Source organism: Magnolia sinica, chromosome 2 (assembly GCF_029962835.1).
Source record: "Magnolia sinica isolate HGM2019 chromosome 2, MsV1, whole genome shotgun sequence".
In the NCBI taxonomy this organism is placed as follows: domain Eukaryota; kingdom Viridiplantae; phylum Streptophyta; class Magnoliopsida; order Magnoliales; family Magnoliaceae; genus Magnolia; species Magnolia sinica.
The window spans coordinates 75,158,235-75,169,396 of NC_080574.1; positions in this window are offsets into that span (position 1 = coordinate 75,158,235).

The window sequence follows — 11,162 nt, forward strand, 5'->3', positions numbered from 1 at the left end:
CTCCAAGGAGGATGAGGCTGAAGTCACTCTCAAAGTCATAGAAGAGATCGAGCAGCTTTTGAAAGCCAGGTTTATCTGACCAATCAAGTATGTAGAGTGGATGTCAAATGTAGTCCTGGTAATGAAAAAGACTGGTAATATAATAGTGTGCGTATATTTTAAAGATTTAAATCTAGCTACTCCAAAAGATGAGTATCTTATGCCTATGGCTGACTAGCTGATCGATCGAGCTATTGGGCATGGGATTGTGTCATTTTTGGATAGGCATTCAGGGTATATCATATATATATATATATATATATATATATATATATATATATATATATATATTCCTCGGATGATGTACCAAAAACTGCATTTAGGTGTCCCAGACTCTTGGGGACTTATTGTTGGGTAATAATGCCTTTCGGCCTAAAAAATGCTGGAGCGACATACCAAAAGTCGATGAATGCCATCTTTCATGATATGATTGACCAATTTATGGAGGTCAACATTAATGACGTAGTAATCAAATCACAAATGCAAAAGATCATTTGGCTCATTTGTGCAAGTCCTTCGAGCAGATGCGGGTCCATAAATTGAAAATGAACCCAATAAAATGTGCTTTTGGGGTGTCAGCCAGTAATTTTCTAGGTTTCCTCGTAGATCAGAGAGGAATTGAAATCAATCAAAATAAAGCTCAAGATGTGATTGATGCGAGGCCACTAAAGAGTAAGGCTGAGTTACAGAAGTTGTTAAGCCACCTTAATTTCTTGCAACAGTACATATCTAATTGTGTCAGTAAAACTAACATCTTTTCTCCATTGTTAAAACTAAAACAGGGGGTCGAATTCTATAGGAAGCAGAACATTAGCTGGCTTTCAACCAGATCAAGGAGTTTTTGATGAAGCCGCCCATGCTGATGCCTCTTATCAAAGGCCGGCCGCTTAAGTTGTGTATAGCTGCTTTTACAGGGTCGATTGGGGCCCTCTTAGCACAAGAAGATGATTCGTGAAAAGAGAGAGTAGTTTACTACCTAAGACAAGTATTATTAGATGCAGAAACTTAGTATTCGGCCATTGAAAAACTATTTTGTCTTTGTACTTCGCAGCTACTAAGCTAAGACATTATTTGTTGGCCGAAAGGGTTAATGTAATTTCGATCACTGATCTAATCAAATACCTATTAAACTGGCCTATTCTAAGTGGTCAAATTGGTAAATGGGTATTGACATTATCTGAATTTGATTTACTATATGTACTTCAAAAAGCGGTAAAGGGTAGGGGCCATAGCAGAATTCTTGGCTAGCTACCCGTCGGCCTAGAGGAACATATTCCTCTTGGCATTATGGATTTATATGTTATACAAGTCAAGCCTTAAAAATTAATCTTTGATGGATCAAGAACTCACGAGATATCTGGGGTCAATATAATACTGGTTGCCCCCAATAGAAATCAGCAAGAATTCACATTTTAGTTAGAATTTGAGTGCGCTAACAATCAGGGCGAATATGAGGCTATAATAATTGGCTTAGAGATATTACTGGAATTATGAGTAAAGGATATGATTATCATCAGGGACTCTTAACTGGTGAAAAATCAAATGGTTGGTTTGTTTAAGTGCACTAGCCCGTCCTTATTACCATACTATGCGGTAGCCATTCAACTACTAGAACAATTCGTTGACGTCCAATTAAGGCATGTTACTCAAAATTATAATATAGATGCCAATGAAATTTCACAATTGGCGGTAGGGTTGGAAATATGGAAGGGATCGGCCAGTCAGTTGACCACAGTTCAAAAAAGATCGTTGCCTTCGGTCTTCTGTTCACAACCCCAAGTGTAGGGTTGCGATGTAGTAATAATCTCGGTGAGACCGAGGTCGAATCCATAGGGACTAAACTTATACATTTCTAAAAAGAACTAGAACTAGAAGAAGAAGAAGAAGATCTAAATATGAATTCTGGAATAGTTGAAAGAGTAATTGTGAATAATGTAATTGAAACTTGTGAATTTAAAGGTGGGAACTAGGGTTCCTTAGATCCACTTGTAGCTATTAAGATACTACCTTACTTGATTCAAAAGACACAATTGGAATCAGAGTCATATCTTATCCAATTGGAAGGAGAGATGATCAAATCTTTAAACCTTTCATTGAACTAGCTTCAATGGATGAGGATTATGAAGATTTAGAAGGGATTCCATCACCTTGCCATGCCTAAGAGACGATGGTGAACAACAGAATTTACCAATCCTACAATCTCAAATAGGAAAAGAAGATATTCAAAGCTATGGAAGTGTCTATTGTAATTTGAGTCACAACAAACCATAAAAAACTGAAAATATTCCTTAAAATCAACTAGAAATAAATGAAGTTCAATCAAAACAAGAATCAAAGTAAAGTAAACATCCCAATCACGCTACAAGCTTCACCTCTTAGCCCTATCTAAGAGGTTTAGTTAACCATAGACATGATTAAACCAAAATCTCTTAAAGAAACCATAAAAACAACTAAGGAAGAAGAAGAAAAACTCTTGGCTGCGGCTCTCCACCCTTTGGCTCAACTCCTTAAACCTTAGAAGATACCTAGGAATTTTCTAGGGACTCCTATTTATAGTTGTGAAGTTCTACCTTACGCATCGACTTGAAATTTTCGCAACCCAATCTCGAAAGCATCTTAATTTATACAGTTGCGTTATGCATCGGTCAGACTGAAGTCGAGTCCAAATTTTGAAAGGATTCTGTTTCAGTAGTTGCCCGTTTTTGGTCAAACCAAGCTAGGTTCGGTCGGACCGAACTTAAGTTGTCAGTCGGACCGAATTAATCCGCGGTCGAACCGAATTAACTCTTTTTAGTGCCATAGCTTTTTGTACACTTTTGGTCACACTGAATCCTCCCTTTGGTTGGACCAAACTAGGTTTTGGTTAGACCGAATCATCTATTGGTCAAACCAAATTAGCTTCTGAATTTCATCATTGGTCGCTGGACTATTTTGTGGGATTTCAGTCGGATTTGGTCGGATCGAACTTGTTTGGTTTCTGCTGCAGATTCTGTAATCTTTCGAGTCCTTTCTTCAGCTTTCGTACTTGGTTTCCTTAGATATTTAGCATGTGAACTCTTCATTCTTGGTCTCCTAAAATCCCTCCTTTGCCTTGGTAATTCTTGAGTATCAAATTCATGCTTCTTAGCATTCTTTTCAATCCAACCTCTCAAATTCACCTTGCAACACGAACGTGTATAAAATATACCATTAAGTATTATCATGTTCATAAAACTAAGATATAAATAGGGGAGAATATGCAATACTTGACACTCAACATCTTCCAAAGGGGAAGTATACTATGGGTCTCTCTAATCGATGCAAAAGAAAATGATTGGAGAGCCCCTCTTATGTGTTATTTGCAAAGTCCTCAAACTAAAGTTGACAGAAGCACAAGAAGGTTGATCATAAATTATGTCATAATCAACAATGAACTTTATCATAAAGGGGTTGATGGAGTTCTGCTCCGATGTTTGTTGAAAAATGAAGCAATGACTGTCATGGAAGGGGTCTATGAAGAAGTTTGTGGGGCTCATCAAACAGGAAGTGTAAGACCCCATCCATTCTATACCATTTTATATTCCTATGTACACGATGATCGATGCCCTTATCCAAACCTAGACTAGCCATACATAGTGTACACCCGACTGACCGGAACCTTAAGACTTCGAAACCTATTTCATATCAACCGCCCCATCGCCATGATCGCGAAGGTACCACCCGTGCATTTGTATGATGCTTCGTTAATGAGATATGCCGTGAAGAATCATTAGTGTATCATGTGCGCATGGCGCCATATATTTCATTCCACACATGTGCACAACACATGCCATGCACACATGCACCATGCCACATATGAGTGAGAGAGTCTCTACCCATGTGTGTGATGTCACATACCCATACCCCCCCCTATCTCATGCACACTCCAAAATCAACCCTTCTCCATGCCACACCTCATGCATGATGTCATCATACCATGCCATCCCATACCCCTTTTAATCCACCATTAAGTCCTAATCGTGCAAAAAATTTCATAATCCTAACCTAAGCTAACCATAATCACATTAACCTAAACTAACCACATTTTTATCCATTTATCTACAAATACTCCTCTATCCCTCAACATTTTCACCATTTCCTACCACAAGAGAGAGAGAGAGAGGTGATCATGGTGGGCCATCAATCTCATCCCTTTCATCCATCTCAACCATCCACTAATCCATCTAGGTGAGTACACCCTCTTCACTCATTCTTATGTTGTTTTCCTTGTGTTTATGTATGGTGGAGATGGTGTTGATGATAATGATATGGTTAATGGTGTGGATACAAAGGAGAAGATATATAAAACTAATTTGAACTTCATATAGACCCATTAATAGTGGGTCTCACTAGAATTTTTTATGCCATCTAAACTTTCCAAAGTGTGGATCATTGGGCTGGCCAAACTCTCTCTCTCTCTCTCTCTCTCTCTCTCTCACACACACACACACACACACACACACACTCATGCACACACATGCACACTCCATCAAAATAGAATAAAATAAATAAACAAATAATATATTTTTTTTAAAGAGAGAACGTTGATTGCTGCCAACGTCCAAAGGACAGTGCAACAAGTAGCGCCTCTGCTGCTTGAGACCAAGAGAGGGCAGGGCTATGGGACCACAATGCCCCCCTTCCATGGGGTATGCGTTTGATCCACACTGTCCATTCAATTTCCTAGCTCATTTTAGGCATTGAGATGAAGAATGAAGCCAATCCAAATCTTTGGTGGGCCACACCACCAAAAAGATTAATTTAATAGTAATATTTATTATCAAAACTGTTAGGGCCCGCTGTGATGTTTCTGTACGTCAAAACATACTGAATATTGGACTCGTTGGATCTGTCACGAGCCAGAGAATGCAACAGATGGACCGGATTATCTTAATTTGGGCCCCACCTATGAAAAACCATAAAAAAATAAAAAAAAATCAACAACGGATACTGGATGCTGTTGTTGGCAGCGTCCTATTGCTATGAGAAGGCATGGACGGTGGGCCCCACCACTGGTCCCACCTTGATGTATGTTGAACATCTACACTGTGGATTTTATGGGTCCCCTTTAGAAATTTGGATACCCCAAAAATCAGTCGTACACGGAACTCAGGTGGCCCACTGTAACGCCCTGAAAATTGGGGGTCGAGTAGAAGCCCAGGTCCCAAGTTCCAACCCAAACTTATGCAACATAGATAATGATGATTAAATGTTGTCTGTATTAGCACATTAAACATGAATGGGATTACACTAAATCAACATATCATACTCCAAAGACAATTATATTATACAAGCAGAAGACTGTGATAGATATATAAAGCATATAAGTGGTAAGTCCCCAGAGTATCAACATGTTGTCAAGTTAAATAATTACATGTATAGTTCCAAAATATACAAAATAATAAAGTGTAGTGTCATCTAATTCATATCCCTGTAGCCCCAGTGACGCAACTCCAGATCTATATAGACCCATTAGAGAGTTGCAGATAGGAGAACTCCTCCTCATCGTCATAGAAGGTAGGCTCCATCTCATAAGCCTCACTGTCATCTGAAACTACAATAGAATCTGGTTGGTGTTTTAAAACACTATCCCAGAGTGAGAGTGAGTGATTAACTTAGTGGAACTATAAGGCAAAGGTTAACATGTTTTCAATTTAATCAAGTAGTAATGATAAAGCAGCACAACAATCATGTCCTAAATACTCTTGTTAATGTAGGAATGATATGCTGTAATGATGCATACCCTCGCCTGCACTCCCTCTGCAACATCATCTCACGATCGCGGCATGTAACACTCCCGCTGTGCTCAACTCCAACGCCAAAGGCACATGCAATCGTAGTTAGACTTATTCATATAGCAGGTTTGAGAAGCTAAGGTACCTCCCTTTATATCATTGACCCAAACAATAATCCATCTAGGGTCATCAATCCTAGTTAGTCGTGTACGATGGCAGTTCCAGGTCGCTATGGAGAGGCTCATCACCTAAGTGCAGGCTTAGTTTATACTTGAAGTCACTATGGAAAGGCTCATCACCTTAGCATAGTCCTAGTATATACTCGAGGTCACTATGAGAGGCTCATCACCTGATCGTAGGCCGACAGCTTGAATACAGTTTCCCATACTACCGCTTTCGGCTCACAAGTTTAGTTTGCTCACTAGACACTACAGGGAGGCTCATCACCCTAGCATAGGCTGACAGCTCGACCATGGTGTCTCATACCACCATGCTTGGCTCATGAGTCTTAACGGATCGTGGTACCAAGGTTAAACGGGCTTTGCACTGGTAAGTGGTACCTTAGATTTAAGCAGTAACATCCATATATGGTGAACATACATTACGCCAATTAGGTTACTTGACAAGCTTGACTGGTATGAGCGTACATTGAATTAATCAACATAGAGCGTGTAAGCACTCCGCGTGGCCTAACCACTGTCGACAAACAGCGTACGACTCAGATTCATCGAACGTGTCTTGTGTGGTGAAATGACCTCGGCCACTAATTCGGGAATCATTATTGATTGCTTGGACTACGCAGTAGTCCCAATCATATTCAAATACAATAGGCATTCATATGTGATAGTCAAACAGCATGTGACAACCAATTTAAATATAAATCTCATTTGAGCATTTTAACAAACACATAGTACACATGTTGTCATGCATAAGCATTTCATCCATAAAGCATGTAGTAGTAAGATAGGTTATATGAAGGAAATTGTAACTATAGATAAGGAAATTGAGAATCATATCTCAACACCCTAATTAAATACCTTTCAACAAGCATTTTCTCATTCAGGCATTTTATCAAACACTTAGACTACACATATCAACATATATATAATAAGGTAGTTATAACATGTATTATAGCAAATCCTTTCGCAAAGGATTTGCCACACATATAACAATCATATATTATCAATTGATAATCATGGCAAGCACAAATCCTAATTTCATATTCATTCAAACATTTCAACAAATACATGGAATGCATTAAAATTAACATAGTTTACATATATGTGTAATATACAGAAAACATCGTATCTAAGCACATGTGATAGCAATCAAGTCAATCATAAACCATTAACTGACATTAAAAGCCTTGAAAACTATAACGTAAACATTTATAGTCTGCACCTTCCGTCGATAAACTCGTATCGAACTCAGTTCGAACACTACGCCTTTGTCTACGGCACAACGGTAACCTATAGTATGAAATAGGTAAGCTATTTCACCATTTACTCTATTTGGATACCTAACACAGATTAGGTTAGGATTCCTTACCTAAGAATAGAATCAAAATTACCGGTATAGCAACACAGGTAGGATGATTCGGCACGTGGAGTGGCGGGAACGAATCCCAGCAACGATCTCTCACTCTCTCTCTCTTCTCCTCACTCTTTTCTTCTCTTTTCTCTCTTCTCTCTCTTAGGGTTTTTGGAATTCGTATAGATTGGGAGAGGGGTGGGTTAAGGCCCTTATATAGGCCCAGAACTGATGTCAATGGCCCCAGGGCCATGGTATACTTAGGTTATAGCCAAAGGTTGACTGTTTCGGGCCAACGGAGCTCATATGGAGGCCCAATTTCTGCATACAGTCTAGAGAAAGTTCCTTGACAATGGATCTATGTCAAGTTAATATTTTGGTCCAATCGGATTTACGGATCAACCGTGAAGGACCAGTTTCAGTTCAACGGTCATCGTCACTCGATCAAGGCCACAAGTACTCTAACCTGTGTTGGGAAATTTCCCTGATCTGAGGCTGTAATTGGGTCAGAATCTGACAGTCTGAAACCTTAGATTTGGCTTGTAAGTGAACGGCCCAATTCACTAAAGTTTGAGTTCATTTTCTAAAGATATTCACGTTTCTCACACACTTTGCTCTGGGCTCAAGTTGTGTGTTTCTGGACACTATTTGGACTCAATTTCCGAGATGGTTGTCAAGGCCAGTAAGGCGGTCATAACTGTGTAGTTTTATGTCAATCGGACTTTTGACGCGCGGTCCAGGTTCGATACAGAGTTTCAAGTTGCTTCCGAGAGCAACAGGGTTTTAAGATTGATCTTACATTTTTAGGTAATGTTGGGTTAGCGATTCTACTGGATTTGGGTCTTGCAGTTCGTATAGAAAGCAGTTCAAGCTAATCTGCCTATCAATTTAGTTTAATACTTAATTACTTTTTGTCTAATTTCTAAAGGATTCGGTCCTTAGTGATTTCTACCTGAGGTGAAACTCGGGTCTTCGTATGAATTTTTCTGAGACGTTACACCCACACCATCTAAAAACATGTGAAGACCGGATAAATTAGCAAGTTCTGTGGGTATGATCATGAGGTATGCTTTATATCCAAACCGTCCATCCATTTGGTAAGCTCACCTTAAGGCTTGAGAAGAAAAATAAGACAGATCTAAGTGGTCCACACTACAAAAGGCAGTGGGGGATTGAAGGTTTACCATTGAAACCCCTTTTTTTGGTTCATAGAAGTTTTGGACCAATATGAAATTTGTTTTTCCTCTTAATTCAGGTCTTTGTGACCTTATTAATAGATTGGATGGAAAATAAACGCTATGGTGGGCCATGTAAATTGTTTAACAGTGAAATCATTATCTCCACTACTACTTGTGGTGCGGTCTAGATAATCTTTGGATATGATTCATTTTTTTGGATAATGCTCTAAAATGATTTCTAAAAATAGATGAACGGTGTAGATATAATAAATACATCACTTTGGGACCCATGTAACTTTGATCTCCTTGAACCGTTCGTACAACTCAGAGCTCAAACATATAAAAGCACTTGCTAGGGTCCACCTGAAATTTGGATGCATTGGAAACTTGGACTGACCCCTCAACTAAGTGGGACACACAAATTGGATGGGCTGGATTTATGAACCATGTCTTGGTGGGCCTAACAAATAATTATGAATGTTTTAATGCAGGGTAATCCTCTCAACTTTTGTGTGGTGTAGCCCACATGTGCCACAAATTGGCTTGATTTTAAGCCCAGGCCCACCATGGATTGGTGCATCTGACTGATGATGTTGAGGGTTGACACGCATTATGGTAGGTCACACAAAACTCAACCTCATGGGAAATCCCCAAGAGCTCGACTACATAGAACCTTTTTCCATATATATATATATATATATATAGTGTTAATTAAAATTTGGGCCTCTCAATAACTATATGATCATGCCAACTCCCGCGATCCTTCCTGGTGAATTCTGGCAATCCGCGACTGGTAATCGACGTTTGTGCATGACCCTAAGTCGTATCGCTTAATCCGAGACTTGTACCATTGCGACCGCATCGTCGCCGCGGTTCCAACGCCGCGTCTTGCATACCAATCTAATACCCTAGCAGGGAGATGTGGGTCGACACTTATTTTGAAGAAAACGTCGGGCGTTTACAATCCTAAGAGAATCTCTACATCATGTCCCATCAATCAATTAATCACTCCATCAATCAATCAATCATTTCATGTCAAGTACACATCACCTTTCACTCCATCCCCAAGCAACCCCAAAGTCAACTCTTTCTCACCCTCTCTCTTACACACTCATACATGTCAAGTACACCATCACCTCACCCATCACTCACATCCATCACTCTCTCCTTACGTCCTCTCTTTCTCCTGTCTTTTTCTACCCAATTTCCTAGCAACCAAAAAGAGAAAAAAAAGTGGACGTCCAAGCCTTCCCATGGAGAGAAAAATGTGATTTGTGTGGCCCACCTTTCCATCCCAAAAATTCATCATCCTAGCCCTTCATTTCTCATCCTCTCCATCAAAGTGAAGCACAAGGAGACCGACTTTCCAACGGACCGAGAAGATCGAACGGTGGGTGCTTCCATAGGCTAGATTTCATTATTTTGATGATGGGCCAAGTGAGGCCTACCGATCGATGGTGTGGATCTCTCTTTGGACCCTAAGATGTGGCCGATGGCCCACCTTGATCTTTATGATCATTCCATGATGGGGCCATTCTCCATGGACCCCATCATGATGTTTATTTTCTAGCTTAAAAAGAGGTCATCTAGACCTTACATCTTAGTGGAGAAGGGATCTCCACCATTGATCTTTGATTTGGTGGGCCCACATGCAATGAGACCCACTTGATGTATGTTTTAAATTATGCAAAGGAGGGCCCATAGTGCCGGGGTCCCTCCATCACACGTGTCCCTCTCTGCTTCTCTCTCTCTTTCCCTCTCTTTCTTTTATTCTTGTATGTGATGATGTAGTGGTGTGGCCCACTTGGATGGATACCACTTTAATGTATGTTTTACCCATACTATTCATCCATTTGGTGGCCCACCGGAGCAAGGCCCACCTTATGCATGTTTTATGCCAAGACAGTCCAGCATCCAAGGATGCTGGACGTGGAAAGAAAAAACAAATATTAGCTTGTTTCAAGCCTATGGGGTGGCTCACTCATATAGGCCCCACCTTGATGTATGTATTCCATCCACGCCATCTATCCTTTCCCTCAGGCCATTTTAGGCATTGAGCCGAAAAATGAAGCTGATTCGAATTTCTGGTGGGCCATAACATAGCAAATAGTGGTTTTCACCGTTAAAAATTCACCTGACTCTTCTGTACCCCAAAATATATTGAATATTGGGCTCGTCCTGCTTGTCTTGAGCTATGGGGATCAATGGCATGGTCAGATTTCCTTGATGTGGGCCCCACCTGTGAAAAACCACAGGAAGAAAATAAATAAATAAATAAAACAATAGCAGCATTGCTGCTGCTGTCAGAGGCGTAGATAGCGCCTGCGCCAGGCGGGTGGGCGTACGGTAGGCAGGGACCCACGACTCCAGCTGTGGGCCCCACCATGATGTATATTTGTCATCCAACCCATTCATATGGTAGGCCACTTCCAACAGTGGGCCCCCTCCAAAAATCAGCCTCATCCAAAGCTCAGGTGGCCCACATTAGAGGAAACAATGGGGTTTAACGTCTACCCTTGAAGCCCTTTTATGGGCCATAGAAGTTTTGGATCAAGATGAAATTTGTTTTTCCTCAGCGTCCAGGTCTGCGTGACCTCATGGATAGATTGGATGGCAGATAAACATGACAATGGCCCCATGTGGGACCCACAATGATATTTGT